This window comes from Vidua chalybeata, chromosome 3 (genome assembly GCF_026979565.1).
Source record: "Vidua chalybeata isolate OUT-0048 chromosome 3, bVidCha1 merged haplotype, whole genome shotgun sequence".
Taxonomy (NCBI): domain Eukaryota; kingdom Metazoa; phylum Chordata; class Aves; order Passeriformes; family Viduidae; genus Vidua; species Vidua chalybeata.
The window spans coordinates 87,862,731-87,877,729 of NC_071532.1; the positions used below are offsets into that span (position 1 = coordinate 87,862,731).

The 14,999-nt window shown below is 37.3% G+C and overlaps 1 protein-coding gene across 13 annotated transcripts in view; it reads left to right on the forward strand.

Annotated features, from left to right (window-relative positions):
* KHDRBS2 (KH RNA binding domain containing, signal transduction associated 2) overlaps nucleotides 1–14,999 on the forward strand; it is a 359,384-nt gene that overhangs the window by 13,531 nt on the left and 330,854 nt on the right. The window lies entirely within an intron of this gene.

Genomic DNA, 14,999 nt, shown 5'->3' on the forward strand with positions numbered 1-14,999 from the left:
CAGTATCTGGTCTTACCTAGAAATGGAACCTGTGTGTGACTTGCTTTTTTGTTTAAATAGAAAAAAGTTTTCATCAGTCTGTTTATATCGGCTAAAGATTGTCTGCTTACCATGGCTGGTGTAGGGTATATACTGCTTTCTCTTACCTTGGGAGCAAGCCTACATGCAATGCTATATTGATACACTTGCTGTGGAACCAAGAATAAGCAGTAAGCAAAACACAAGCAGAACATTAACCTTTTGGAATAATAAGGGAGTATGGAAGATTACAGACAACATACTTGCTCAAAGAATAAGCAGATTAAAATGGGATACCTACTAATAAAATTCTACTATTGCAGTGCTGTAAAGTTGTTTCTTTTTAACAAGAGTGTGCAGAAATGTTGGGCAGCTGAGTTTGGGACTTTGTAAGCATCACAAAAGCAAAGTGAGTGGAATGAGATGACAGAAACTGTGATGCAGTTCTGGGGCAGCATCTTGGGGATTAAATTCCAAGAGACCTGTGCACTACTGTGTGCACTCTAAGGGGGTGTTCCTAACTTGAGGACTACTGCAAGTCTACAGACCAAATAAAGCATTACTGCCTCTAACACAGGCCTTTTAGGACTCTCATACTAATATAGGTGGATGGATGCAGAAAGAGAATGGTGTAAGCTTTACCAAGAACCCAAACACTGAGTGGCTGTGTCTGGTTTTTCCTGCTCAGATAACAAACCGTGCTGCAGAAGTGAGCATATAATTTTCTGCTTAGAATGACATCAGTGTTGTTCAATTCTGTTCATTTGACACTGCAACTCTCTCTCCAGGTTCAGCAATGCTAAGTGCTAACCTAGTGCAGCAGCTTGAAAAATAGTTTTTTATTAAAACTAATGCAGGTTGGAGTTGCATTAATCTCTAGTGATGATTGTATTTGGCAGCTGTGTGCCTGTTCCTGTTTGGCATATGACTCTTACATATTCAGTTTCTTTTTATTTTTTCCCTGACAGTGTCTGGACTTCTTTACCCTGGAGTTCTTTCTTGCAGGAAGCAGGCCAGCATTTCATCTCTAGAGTTTTATTTTAAAAACGTACTATGTCTCTTAAGGCATGATGGGCTGCAGGAGGTGTTTAAATTGCCACTTGCTAACTCGTGTTTTGCTTATTACTTATACATTTAGATCACATAATCAAATGGCTACTGAAAGTTCTTACAGCCAGCAAAAAAAGTCAAATGCAGTTATCTCAATGACACTTTAAATATGGGTTCCTTAACCTGAGCTTTTATTAAGCTGGTAGATTCTTGGTAGTCTAAAAGATAATTGCATTTTGAATACATCAAATGTCAGTTTTATGTTTTAAAAACTGTTCTAGTAAAGCTCTGTTTGATCTTCAGCTTGAAAAATTCCCAATAAATAATCTCTAAGTCCACCAAAACAGTGGAAAATTGCAATTCTAAGATTAAATTAAGAGTAATTAAGAAAAAAAAGAATTTGAAAGTATGAATTTTAAATTTTATTTTCCTTTTGTACAGTCTTCTTTCAAATTTAAATGTAATACTGAAGCTTTATGGGCTGCCTAAAAATTCTGGATGTGCATGCGGTTTCATCCTAAAATATGGGTATATTATTGATAGAACTCTTATACAGTTAAACAAAATGAACTCCTAGCTCTTCTTATAGGATTTATCTCATTTTTGATGCATTGTTCTAAGCTCAGTTTTGTTTAACTGCTCCTTGGGTTTTACCAATTGAAAAAATTATCTGCAGTTTTAATAGAAGGAATATATTTTGCCCATGTCTTCCCAGACATCCCATTGAAATCATGACATACCATAACCCTTCTAGAGCACTGGTGCAAAAAGAATATTTATGTTCAGTAGAAATGAACATTATTCATCTAGATGATACGTGGTTTAAAAAGATGAAGTATTTTCAGGAGTCTTTAGAAATTTGTTGGTTGCAAAAGCAGATATCCCATGATTTGTAGTAAGTCTGAGTTAGCAATTATTTGGTATCTTTCTAATGTTTAGAGATACTTTATTAATTTCTACTAATAATTTATAATTTTGTTTTCTTCTGTTGAACCTTGATAGTATTTTAGCCTTTTCAGTCTTTTGAAATTTTCAAAAATCTTGGTTTTTCAAATATATTTACTGGCAGTATTAACATTATCTCAGCCAGTTTTCCAAGTCACTTACAGTGATGTCTCCTCATCCTTTTTCTTCCCCAAAGACTTCTGCCTCTGTCTCTTTGCCTTCCTGTTCTCATCTTTCCTCTTGCTTTGTTGCTAGCTGCCACAAAGCAGTTGGAATCTCTTTGGCCCTGTTGCAGAGGCCCTCCTGACAGCTGAAGAAGGATGTTTATCCTAACCAGAATCCCAACTGATACACAGTTTCTGGACCATGCCATGCAGGTGACCTCCATTATGTGAAGCAAGTACAGTTCTAGTCAGGATTTGTTTGCTTGAGCTTTGTGCCATGTCATACCTCTATAAAATTAGTATTAGTTTTATTATGTTTAACTAGTCTGAGAACTAAAAAATGATTGATCTAAGTAGTATTTAACCCAAAACTATTCCAAGATCTTTCATGTTTTAAGACTACCTTGCTGTATTAATCATCTTTTTTTTTTTAGGCTGCAAGAAAAGAGGAATTCATTAGCTCTGGGTTTCTTGATGTTATCTGTTATCATCTTTAATGTCCCTTTGTGCTAGTCAGAAATGTACTTAATAGTGTTTCCTTTAATTCCAGCTTAATCGAAAAGTGTGACTTGGTTTATGGCAAAAAGCAGTGAATAGCTCCATTTCTGAAACACATTGCTAGTCAATGTAAATTTACTTTGTAAGGACGAAAATACACCTGTGAATTAGTTGGTTTTGGTAGTTACATTCTTCTGAGGTATCATCATTCATGTATTTTAAAACACCAAATTCCAGTATAAAGGAGAAGAAAAACTAGAATATTGGTCAAACATAGATGAAGTATTAATTTTAAATTACTTTTCTACCCAAATACAACTACTGTATTCTACAAACACATTTGTTTTAAAATTTTGAGAGTAAAGATGGCTCATGAAAATCAGTCTTACGAAAATAACCCTAATCAGTCAAACAGATAATACTTTTGCCTTTTCCACCTGCTTTTCAGTGCCAGAGAAGGTTTCTCTTCTTATTCCTAACTCTATTGCCAGAACTTTACCAACTCACGCAGACATTCAGTTCTGTTCTGCTTGAACACAGTTGGTGTCTGTCTGTGTGTGTTCTCCACATGGTCAACTATTGCTGGTTTTCCTACACTTAATGTTTCTTAAGCCAATTATTTTGTTTTTTATTTTAATTTTTCCCCAGGTTTTTTTCTGGAAATAGTGTGGAGATACAAAGAAACATAAAAAATGGAGACACAATAGTTAGCCAAACATCTCCCAAAAACCCCACAGCAAATCCGTTCTGTATAAAGTTAGCACAGCAGATGGTATAAACTGGGCTGGTGTAGTTCAGCAGTCAGTCACCAGCAAAACATACCGAGTCTGCTTCCAGAGAGCAATGGCATCTTGGCATTACTATGCAGATACTGTAGCTCTTTCCTCCTTAAGCAGTTCTTCCCCAGGAGTCACATGTACATTAGTTTGCTTGGAGGTAAAACTGCTGTCTCGTTTCTCTTCTGTGCTGCTTCAGCTGATTTTCCCCCAGCTAGCGTTTCCAAGAATGACTGCCAGAGAAGGCCACTATTTCCTAATCTGCCAGGACCTGCAGAGGCATTTTGCCTCTGCTTCAAGCCACTTCCTTTTGTGTCAATAGGCTAGAGAGATGCCAGTGAGGCAAAAAAGCAACCAACCAACCAAAAAAATGGTGGAATGCTACCTCTAAGTACAACGTGTCCCTTAGCTCATCAACCACTTGTGAAAGGTCTGAGGTTCATGTTTTCTGAGAAGGAATCAATCCCAGTTTTGAACCTGAGATTTGAATTGCACATGTAGCAAACAAAGAGCTTTGAGAATGTATTTTGATGTGAACAATCTCATTTGCAACACAGTAGTTCAAGATTGAGTATTAGTATATATGCTTTCCTTTTTGTTTTAATTAATTCCCTAATCTTTCAGAAAGTAATTATCAGTCTTTTATTTTATGGAAGCTTGTCCTGATGGTATAACTATATAGATATGCACACACTCTATCTAGTTACACACATATGCATACCTGTATAATACAGCTTTCTAGTTATATATTACTTGTTTCGCTTTCACTTTGTGTTTCTCTAAACTGAGAGTCAAGATTATTATTTCATAAAACATCTGACTGAATCAAATACTCTTTCTCTCTGTAGAAATACCAATTTGAAATAAAGCAGAAATTAATTAGATCTGGATAATGTTTCTCTAAATAGCCTTATTAGTAGGTTATAAATTTCACAGCTCAGACTTTACCTGTGTCTATGAAATGTTATATATATTAAGAGCATTATGCACATTTTAAATACTCTGAATCAAACCAGTTATGAAAATGGAAAATTGGTAGAGCAGATTGTATTTCCAACCAGTAATTGTTAAAGAAGACTGTAGTGTCAGTACTGTGATATTGTCCTTATTGGAGAAGGCAGGACATAGTGAGTTACAGTCTAGGAGTTTTCTTGAGAATTTTGGGTAAGGTGAAGGTTATCATTAAAGATTGAGTAGTATGTTTGTGTAGTGTGATGCAGGAAAAGTATCAGAATTTCTCTAAGGAAGAGTGTTCTTTTTTAGTCTGTCAGAGTTCTTTGAAAAAAAAGTAGGCAAAATACATAAAGGTTACCTGTCAGACATAATGTTCTAGGATTTTCACAAGGCCTTTGATAAGATTCTTCATAGTATGCTGCAAAGAAAATGAATAGTGACAGAGGAAGTAGCATAACTTAGGTATGGTTTAAAAATGGATTATGATGAAAACAACTAGAAAAGTAGTTTGCTTCTGAAATTGCAGTATTACCAGAGTTAATGCTGTTGATGGTGATGAAAAGGAAGCTGCATGAGGGCAGAATTTTCTTATATGTGTAATTTCTGATTAGGTAGTCCTGTCCAGGTCTGTATGAAGCTCCAGATTATAAGTGTGACGCAGTAAGATATACCTAGGTTTGGGTAACTAACTTAATGAGTAAGGCTTTTTTGGACAGGAGCCTATCCTTTAATGTGGTATTTAGGGCAGGATGAAGTACTACAGCAACAACTCTGTTCATTTGACTAACTGCTAACAGAAAATTATTATAATGTTGTCAGAATATTTTACTTGGCAAGAATGAGAAGTTAAAATATGTTGATTTTATGGGAAGCAATTGGTGCATTAAGTCCTTTCACTTTAAAGACCAGGAGGGGACAAAATGCAGTTAACTACATTGTGACTGACTTGCAACGATTTATGAAAAAGCAACTTTATTTTAAAGGGGTGTTAGAGAGTCAGAGAGCAGCCCAATTTGGAAGACATCTTGAAAGATTATCTGGTTTGACTTCTTGTGGGAAAGAGATCCTTTATGAGATTACCTAGCACTGCGACCAAACATGTACTGAAAATTCCCAGTGATGGAGATTTACCATGTCCCTGGGAGGTTATTGCAGTGGTTGAAGACAGCCTTTACTGAGGTATTCTAGAAAATTATAATGGTTGTATCTTTTTACTCTTTCCAAAACATAGTAAAACAAACAGTTGTAAAATTAAGGAGTGCATTAAAAACCCATAAAATAAAACAATTATGTATTATAGTCAGCCTGTGGAAGTAATTAACTCTATAGGGCATTTAATAAAAAAACAAGGTTTGACTTTCTATATCTGTAAGTACTGCATACTTAGCAAAAAATAAATCAAGCTGACACTGTCCATTGCAGAGTGCTTTATATATTTTTATATAAGATTATAAGATTGGTAGAAGAAGTGCTTGCAGATTGGAAAAATGATACCGTTCCTTTTCTCAGCTGGAAATGACTAAGCAAGTTGATGATCAATGGAAATTCAGACTGCATCTCTTTAGAAGGTTGAGTAGTGTCTTCCAAACTGCTGTTCTTTCAGTGTGTTGTCATTTCTGAGAAGCATGGGGTTCAGTCGGTCATTTCACTGGGAACGGTCAGGTGCTGGAACAAATCTAAAAACTTACTCTGTATATCCATATTTGCATTGTCATTGTGGGTTGTGAAATGATAATTTTGTAATTCGGAAATCCCACATTGATATTGCATTATTTTCTTGTACATAAATATTAACACAAAGTCCAATGCCGGTCTGAATTCACATAGTTTGAGTGTACTGTTGTGATTTTGTGGAACAGACTGAACACAACACTTTATGGCCACCATTGTGCACTGGATCAGGTTTGCCTGTTGTACTGGCAGAGGCATGAGGCTTGAATGGAAGGATCTGAAACCTTATCACCTGAAAGAGAACTGGACTGGCACTCTGCTAGGGAGCCTGTGTAGGATGTAGAAAAGTGGTGAGGAAATCAAAATATATATGTTTTCTGTAATCCTCTATCCTTTCTTCCTTTAATACACAAAAACTGTATCCATAGTGTTAAATGAAATGGGATAGTATCAAAGCACAAGGACTGGCACATTTGCTCACATTGTTAAGTTTGAGGGATATTTTGTGATGTGATTTTGGGGCAATCAAGCTGGAATTCTCCCAGAGAGAGCCTGGGCATGGTTCAGAGTTGAGCAAAAACTTGACATTTGCTGTGGTTAGTTTAGGCAAACAGATGTGAGTTGTATGTGACAGCTGGTCTTGGGGCCAGAGGAAGTTTGTTGACCCTATTATATTTAGTTAGTTGGTGTATATCAAGATGTTGATAATGTCCAATCCCTTTTCATTTCTTTTCTTCTGCTGCCAGGTTTCTACAGGTTTGCATCGTGATACTACATTCCTAATACTCATCACAGAGTTTCCTTCTCCACTCCTAACAAGACAACTTTCATACTACAGTCATGACAGTTTTCTGTTTTGCTCTTAAGTGCATTTCAGGTGATTCTTTCCACCCTATTTCCCTAAGCTGCCATGTTTGCTGCTCCCCCCTTAGAACCTGCATTATTCTTTGTTATTTAATAAATGATTCAGAACTTCTGCAATTCAAAAGAGTGGTTTAAAAAGCAAAGCACGTACGATCTCTCTCCTAGTTTCCTAATTTTCTCCCTTCTTCCTTTATATGCACACACTCAAGTGTAGTTTTACTTTTGCAATATTTTAGGTTATAATTTCCTTAGGCAGGATGCATCTGTGCCTTGTTCTGCATGTTTTTAATGAGTAATGGGTAATGGTGATAGGAAAGCTTTGCTTTTCAGAAACTTCTGCTAATCTTCCTAAAACATGATGCTGCTGATGGCCACAGAGTTGTCCATACATATTTTTTATGATTGCAATGAGCTATGGTCACTTATGTGTTGAAAGTAGGTTACTGTTCAGTTCTAAACATACCTTCTATCCATTTTTGGTTTGATCAGGTGATTTATAAGGAGTCAAATGGAATGCAATGTTCGGTATCTTATAGTACGTAAAGTGACACTTAAAAGTCATCCCAAAGCCAGATTTCTGGAAAAAAATTATAAAGATTACCACTTTTGTTTACACGATAAGGCTTGCTACAGATGTTTTTTAAATAGTTTTAAACAACAAAAATGGAAAAATACACCCTTTCTGTGGTTGTATTTCTACAGATGTAATTGTATAATGCTGTATACTGTCTGTGGCTTGGTAATATTATTTATGTCCAGATTTGTGTAGTGTCTGGGAGACTAAACATGGCATGAGTACTTAATTTATGTCTGCCTGAACTGCCTAGAATACTGACTGGCAATTGTATCCAAACCAGTCCCAGGATGTTTAGTGGGAGGTATGTGCTTCTCAGATAGCTGTGCTGTGTGTGGGGAATCCAGAAAAGTGCTGTGAGAGCTCAGCAGCTGCTCAGGTAGTTTTGTCATGGCTACAGATGGACATGGTGTCCATACATCCTCCTCTGTGTACTTAACAATTGCTGTAGTCACTTTGCATACAAAGTCATACTCCAAGGAGATTTTCTGATTTGAAGTGAATTGCTGGGGTACCCTGAATAGACTGAGAGCTGAAGCTTTGAATAAAATCTTCTTTATACTAGTACCTGAAACACAGAACATCAGGTCCTAAAAATGGTCAAATAATTTGAACAGGCTGCTGTAAAAGCTCTGGACAATCTCTGTTTCTCTGAGAGGACAAAAAAAAAGTTAAAATAAATTTTACCAATGAGCGTTGATTCTTTAGTTAACAAGTAACTTTTTATTGCTATGAGAAAAGTGATTTTTGAGAAGTTTAATTTTGAACAGTAAATATATTTGGGTTTCTTTCCTGTAGCCACTATGAACTTGCCAGTTTCTTGGGGAAGGGATGAGCAGAAAATTATATTTCACTTGCAATTTGTTGCTAAAATTAAATATTGATTAAAATTAAGGGCAAGCATATTTTGTAAGTCTTGCATAGATTGGCCAATCTGTCTTTGAGTCTGTTAAAACAGACCTGTGATAATAAATTTTAAGTTAAAGTAATCGACTACAAAAAAAATACAGTACATTGTATCATGGTTGATGATTTAAAAATACATGAAGAGATATTTCTCACCTGTCTAAATGTTCTGTGTGATAGTTTGCTGGCTGGGATATTTCCCAATAGGCGTGAAGTCTGACTGTCCCCTGTATCTGTTGCTTGTGTCTGGAATGGTTGGCTTTTCTGTTTCTAGAACAGTAAAAGCGGTGCAGGAAGATAACTCAAGTTCTGTGCTACCACTATCCTATTAAAATTTCATGAATTTTGAGTGTCTAGGAGACCAAGGAATGGTAATGCAGCTATTCTGAGGCGTTAAGTTGGCCTGGGGAACACTCTACTGCTGGAGGAATGTTTTTTGTTAGAAGAAAATGGTGTGGTGTTTCTTTGTAGTGCATAGTTAGTTTCTTTTCTCAGTAAGCTGAACAGGAAAATGTGTGTTTTTGCCTCTTCTATTACAAAGACTTTGAAGAGTTCATTAAAACTGCTTTCTCTTGGCATATGAAACATAATTCAGAGTGCTGGAAGGAAATAGACTTAACAGGGAAGAGTTCATCTTAATGCTGAATATAGCTAAAGTTTCTAGTCCCAGAAGGAGATAAGGAATTTCTGAATTTAATGGTTCCCATCTAAGGATTGGAGCTGAGGTGCTGTCCAAAGTTATCTCATATACAAAGATGTAGCTCCTGAATGTTTTTTTGAGAATGAAAAATGAACTGAAATCATCATGCTCTCAGGGGTACACTGCTGCTTTACAAAAGCATGCTTAGAAGAGCTTCCCTGGAATATATTTGGAGATTAATTGAAATGTTAGGAAACTGAGTGGGAATTTGTCTGTGGATATTAATATCCCAAAGTAAATGCTACTAATCAAAAGCTACAGCTTGATTATGAGGACTTTCTAGATGAGATAATTTTGAAACTCTGAGTAGAAATCAGGCTGAAATAATAACACCAGAAAGACATCTTCCTTCTCAAATAGATACATATCACCAAAAAAAAAAGATATTTTATGAATCAGTAAATGATTAAAACAAATGGGGAAGAAACTCTAATTATTAAAATGTTTTTAATAATTGACAACTCAGAGGTAACGAACAGACCAGTATTTTTATAAAACAGTGAACCATGCCACTAGATGCAATTTTCTTAAACTCCTCTATTTTAGTACATTTAAAATGGCCATTTCCTGCTGAATTAATTGCCAGGCCGTGTCCACCTACACAGTATGGACTGTCCAGGCTCTGCCTGTCTCTAGCTGGGGTAGCTGTATTCCTTTATCATTGTTCTCTCAGATTTGAACGGGCAAACCATTGAATTTTATATGTCTCAAGGCACGTTGATACCTTCCTGACACAACACTTTCAGATGCTGGGACAATCTGCAAAGTAAGGATGGCACATTCACATTCTGCCTTGCACAGTGATTTGTTTGGATTGACACTCTTGCTGTGTGTAGGGCAGTTGAGTTCTTTACTAAGGCACTTAGGTTTCCATGCACAATGAGCTCTATGCTTGCATTATAGCTGATGGAGGTATAGTTAATGTCATCTGTGGAATGGGGAGAAATTTAGCTGAATGTCCACTTCAGTAGGCTGGGCTATTTTCCTGGCTTTGTTATCTCTGTTGGTAAGATATCTAAGGTGGGATTGGTTCAATTATCTGAGCATAATCCAGTTCCATTTTCGATGTCCCATGGAATCAGAGACATCATCGAATCAGGTATGGGTATGACACAGGGCCTGTGGGAGACTTGTCCCCTTCCAGAGTGGTAGCTGGGGACTAGATGGGCAGTCCAACATTTCGGGTAGTAGCAATTTTGGTAACTGAATCAAATCCTTTCATTTTCAGTAGACATCAAAATTTAAGTAGCTTAATCTGAAGCTGAATTTCACTCAGGTCTAAGACATCCGTGAAAGGATTGGAAGACATAGAAATCTGTAGATTTGTATGCTGCTGCACTGGCAGCTTCAGGACAGGTGTGATGTCCTTTGGTATCTCAGATTGTGGTAGAGGTTTAAGATTGAGCAACTGAAGGAAGGGCAGAGTGGGTACTATAGTGTAATTTTCTCAAAGTTGCAATAAAAAATATAGGAATACAAAGAGGATCAATGGAATCAGTCAAATAACTTGTAGTTATTCCAGTCCAGTGAAGTCTTTGTAACCAAATTCTATGAACTCTGAGCAAGAGTGGAATGTTGATGGTATTTTTTATTTCAGAATTGCACTAGTCTGCCCTTAAATAAAATATTTATATAGTGCAATTTACTTTTAAATTTTATCTTACATCTGAGACTCCTAATTGGAGTTACCATGATTTTTAAGCTTTATTTCATGTAAAATATACTTTAAAATCTCTGTGATTAAATCAGTATTAAAATAGTTGTGGATGATGTTTGATTTGAATAATGAATAACATGTGCAGCTTTGTTTCAAAACACTGCTAATATTGTATGTGAATACACGAGAGTGTGGATTGCTCTTCTATAACAAGTAGCAGATGTGACTTGAGTTCCTGTTTGATATTGACATGCCTGATAACCAGTAAGTATTAAGTGAGAAACTAGCTGGAAAGAAAACAGTGGAAAAGATAAAATTCCCAGGATAAATATCTTCAAATAAATTAAGATAGCCATGTCTGCAGTTCCTATTAAGAAATACTCATTTGACTCTATCCAGGCTGGCATGTCTTAAAATTCCCAGGGCTGGCAGCTTAGGAGCTAAGGGGATCCTAAAGCTTAAAGTGATATCTTAGGTTAACAGAAGAGTTGTTGTTTTTTAAACCATCAGAGTAACAGGCTGGTATAAACACTGTGTTGGCAGGGCACAGTGGCTGTCCCTACAGCAATGACCAGCTGCCTTACAGGGTTGCTGGGAGGTTTGAGTGATGCTGTCAGGGCAGTGGGTGGGATGACCCCACCTAGAGCCAATGTGCAGCACTGATCCTGAAGAATCCAGGACCTCCCAGGCCCTGCATCCTCATTGCTATGTTAGTATCATGGGTGCCCAGCCTGTGTTTGGAAGGTCTGCTGGTATGGGCTGCTTTTCCCTGGTAACTGGCTCATAGTTTTAACAGTGTGATAATTAAATGGGATTATTCCCTATGTCTACTGTTGTTACATTTCTCCAGTTATGGGTCAGGCTTAAGGTGTTAACCTGACATGAGAGCTGTCTTAGCTCCTGGGTCAATGAGGAGAGGAGGGCTCTGTCTTTGGGACCTCAGAAGTAAGTAGATAACATGGCTGTTTTTTCTCTGTGCTGAATTCTATTCCCTTTTTAATTTATGTTGCATGGGGAACCTCTTCCAGTCACTGTCTTGGGTTTTTTGCCTTGGACAGTTCCTTTTGCAGTGGTGAATGGTGACCCTGAGGGCTGGGCAGTTGCACCTCTGGTGGGGCCTTTTGTGCTGAATCTACCAGGTGCCAAAAGTTCTTACTTTGTTGTTCATTAAGTCTCAGGAATACCTAGAGCTTATCCTTCTCTCCACAAATGATTTTGCTCTTCATTGAATGTTCTTCATTGAACACAGGTATTGTAGTAGGTGGCCTGGATCCATCTGGGGAAGGGCTGGTGTTGCCAGTCTTACAGCCTGGACAGCTTTGGCATTTCTAGATAAGAACACGTGTTCCCCCCCTTCCCTAAGCTGTATGTACAGGCTGTGTCCTGAGTCTCCCCAGGTGACAGCTAGAGGCAGCCTGAGCAAGATTATAAGCAAGAGTTTGCTCCATTTGTTCCTCCTTCATTTGAAGACAGATGAGGCCTTCTTGTGAATAGCTGAGATATCCCAGGTTTCTCATCAGGGCTGTGGAAAGTTCTCTGGGCCGTGTTGGTCCATTAGTTGCAGGGAAGCTGCTTTAGTAACAGTTCCTGTAATTTCATTTGGGCCTTTTGCCACTATAGTATGAAGCTTCCCTCAGTCTCATGGGTCTGTTCCTCCTTCCTGGTATGCAACTCTAAATACATTATTGATTTTTTACCCTCTAGTTCAGGTAGAAATACTCTTGGACCAGAGGAGTCCTCTGGGGACAGTAGGATTCTATCCCCCTCTCAGGCTTACTCAGCAGGTGTATTCTGCCATGGTGTCCCCCTAATTTCTGCTCTCTTTTTCTTGTAGTTCTGCAAGTTTCCTAGGTGTATATGAGATGGATTTCCAATGTGTTTGATTTACACCATCACCCATAATTTTTGTGGTCTTTGTTTTGCTTATAGGTCTGACTAGTTTCTATTCCTCCTGTTCTGATTCTTTCCATGTCTTCAGGGTCATTCCAAATGTCTCTTTCCCAATCTTCCAATGAGACTGAATTTTAAAGGTTCTGATTGTACTATTGTAGCTTCTATTTTTTTCTTCTAACTTCCTTAGTCCTTGAATTGACTGTTGACTGTTACAGTCATGTTTTGCTTAATTTCTAACTTGGGCTTTTCCTTTGTGAAGTCCCTGGCACTTACTTTTGGGCAGCAGTCAGACATGCTGCAAGTACTTTACATATTACATCCTTTCCTTTTCCATCTTTTACTGATCCCTTGCATTCCCTTACAGTGCTATTTTACTTTTCCACTACCAGTTTGTTAGGCCCAATCCCTCCCTTTCTGTGTGGATTTGCAGTTGCTGTCTTGTAAAAGTTCTCTGAGATGTCAATTTTAGTTTGTTTGAATACATGTATTTCCTTCCAGAAGGAATGGCCAAACTGTTGTGCTTGGTATGCCTGAAGGGATTACCCTGCTCTCTCTGCACCAGTTTTAATGTGGCAGAATAGGTGAGAGAAGGTGCTCAGCAGTGTATGGCAAGCAGATCACAGCGATTGTGTGGATGATTGTGTTTAGATTTATTGCTAATACAGTATCTAAACATTGTCAATGCAGTGTCTAAATAAGAACTCTATGATCTGTTACAATGGTTTGTATAATCAGGTCGTGGTCCCTCCTGTTGAGTCATGAGGATTTGGTGAGACAGTTGTACTTTCTAAATTTCTCTGGGAAGTGTAGGTGCAGCTGGGTCCACTTAAAACTGGTCAAGAGATTTGTCTACAGCAGGTTCTACTAGAAAAGTATAGGTTTACAGTCTTTGACCTTGTAGAATTCAAAATTACAAGGAAACTTTGTAGCTTCTTTAGGATTTAGTGTCCTCATTAGAACAGATACTAGTGCTTTTTACTCAGCTTTCCAAAAATGCATGTTCCTTGTCTTTGGGCTGGGTGTACCCTGCAGGTTGTCCCAGTCTCTCCAACAAATTTTAAATATACCATGTTTTTTCATTAGACTTCTTAATATCAGCGATACACTGAGACAGTGCTCAGATTTTACTTCAATATGTTGCACAAGACTGCTTTATATTATTTAAATCTCATAAACCCTACCAGTGCCAAGAGGAAATGCCTCAGAGCCAATTTGATTTTCAAACAAAATGCACCCTATTTGCAACAAATTGCCCTGTGAATGTTTATCATTGTAAAGATAGATTAAAAGAAAGATGTTATTTTTCAGTTTTATGGGATAGAATGGGAAGGACCTGAGCTTGTCACAAGATTAGAGAAATTGCATATCTGTCTTCTACTTCATAAGTGTTACAGATTTGCAAGAAATACTGGTAGCTTGTTGATCGACCCTTAAGAATTAATAGTTGAATTAAAGTATAGTAACTGTAGATTTTTCTAGGGAAAAAAATTGCTTCCTGAATAGTCAAACTGGAATCATCTTGATATTACTCACATTGCTGCTGTCTTGTACTGTAACAAACAGTATTTCCAACACATTTATCTTTATGACAAGAATATTTGGCCTCAAATCAGTTACTGAAGCTAGAAGTAGTATAACATGAATGGCACCATGTAATGTACACAGATACTGAGTCTGTCATCTTCCCAATTCACCTGAACTTACACAAAGAAATCAGCTGCATTCTCAGGCCAGTAGTCCTGTTAGACTGTTGGGAGGTTTACTTACTTTCCAAAATATTTAACAGGTATTTCTTCATTATGGAATGCATTTTGAGAAAATTCAATTAATGTACTTAAATATTTCTATGGTCTGATTGGTCGAAGAGTTTGATACATAGGCTTTACTCTGCTGAGGCTCTGTATGTGCTTAAGTTAATGAATTTGAATAGCTGCAGTCAGTCATGAAAAAGAACCTAAAAGGTGCTATTTGTCCCTAAGTTGTGACAGCTCAGCGGTAAAACTTAGTCTGTAAGATAAAGGTGGTTGAAAGGCTGAAGGTGAGTGGGGATCACAGGGAATCTTGGGCAATTATTCATTCCCGTGGTGGAAGGATACCAAATGTGCATTTCAGATGAGTCAGTCCATTAATATTTTGATTATTTAATGTAGAAGCTAGTTGTCCCAGTTAATCAGTATGAAGAGATGAGCTCTCCATTTTTTTTTCTTTCCAGAGATAAAATATTTTTAATAACAAAAACCAGATTTTGTTGATGTCATAATCTTGTTTCTTTCAATCAACCTGTTGTTCAGCCAGCTGCAGTTTTGAGTAATTACTTAGTGCCAAAAGA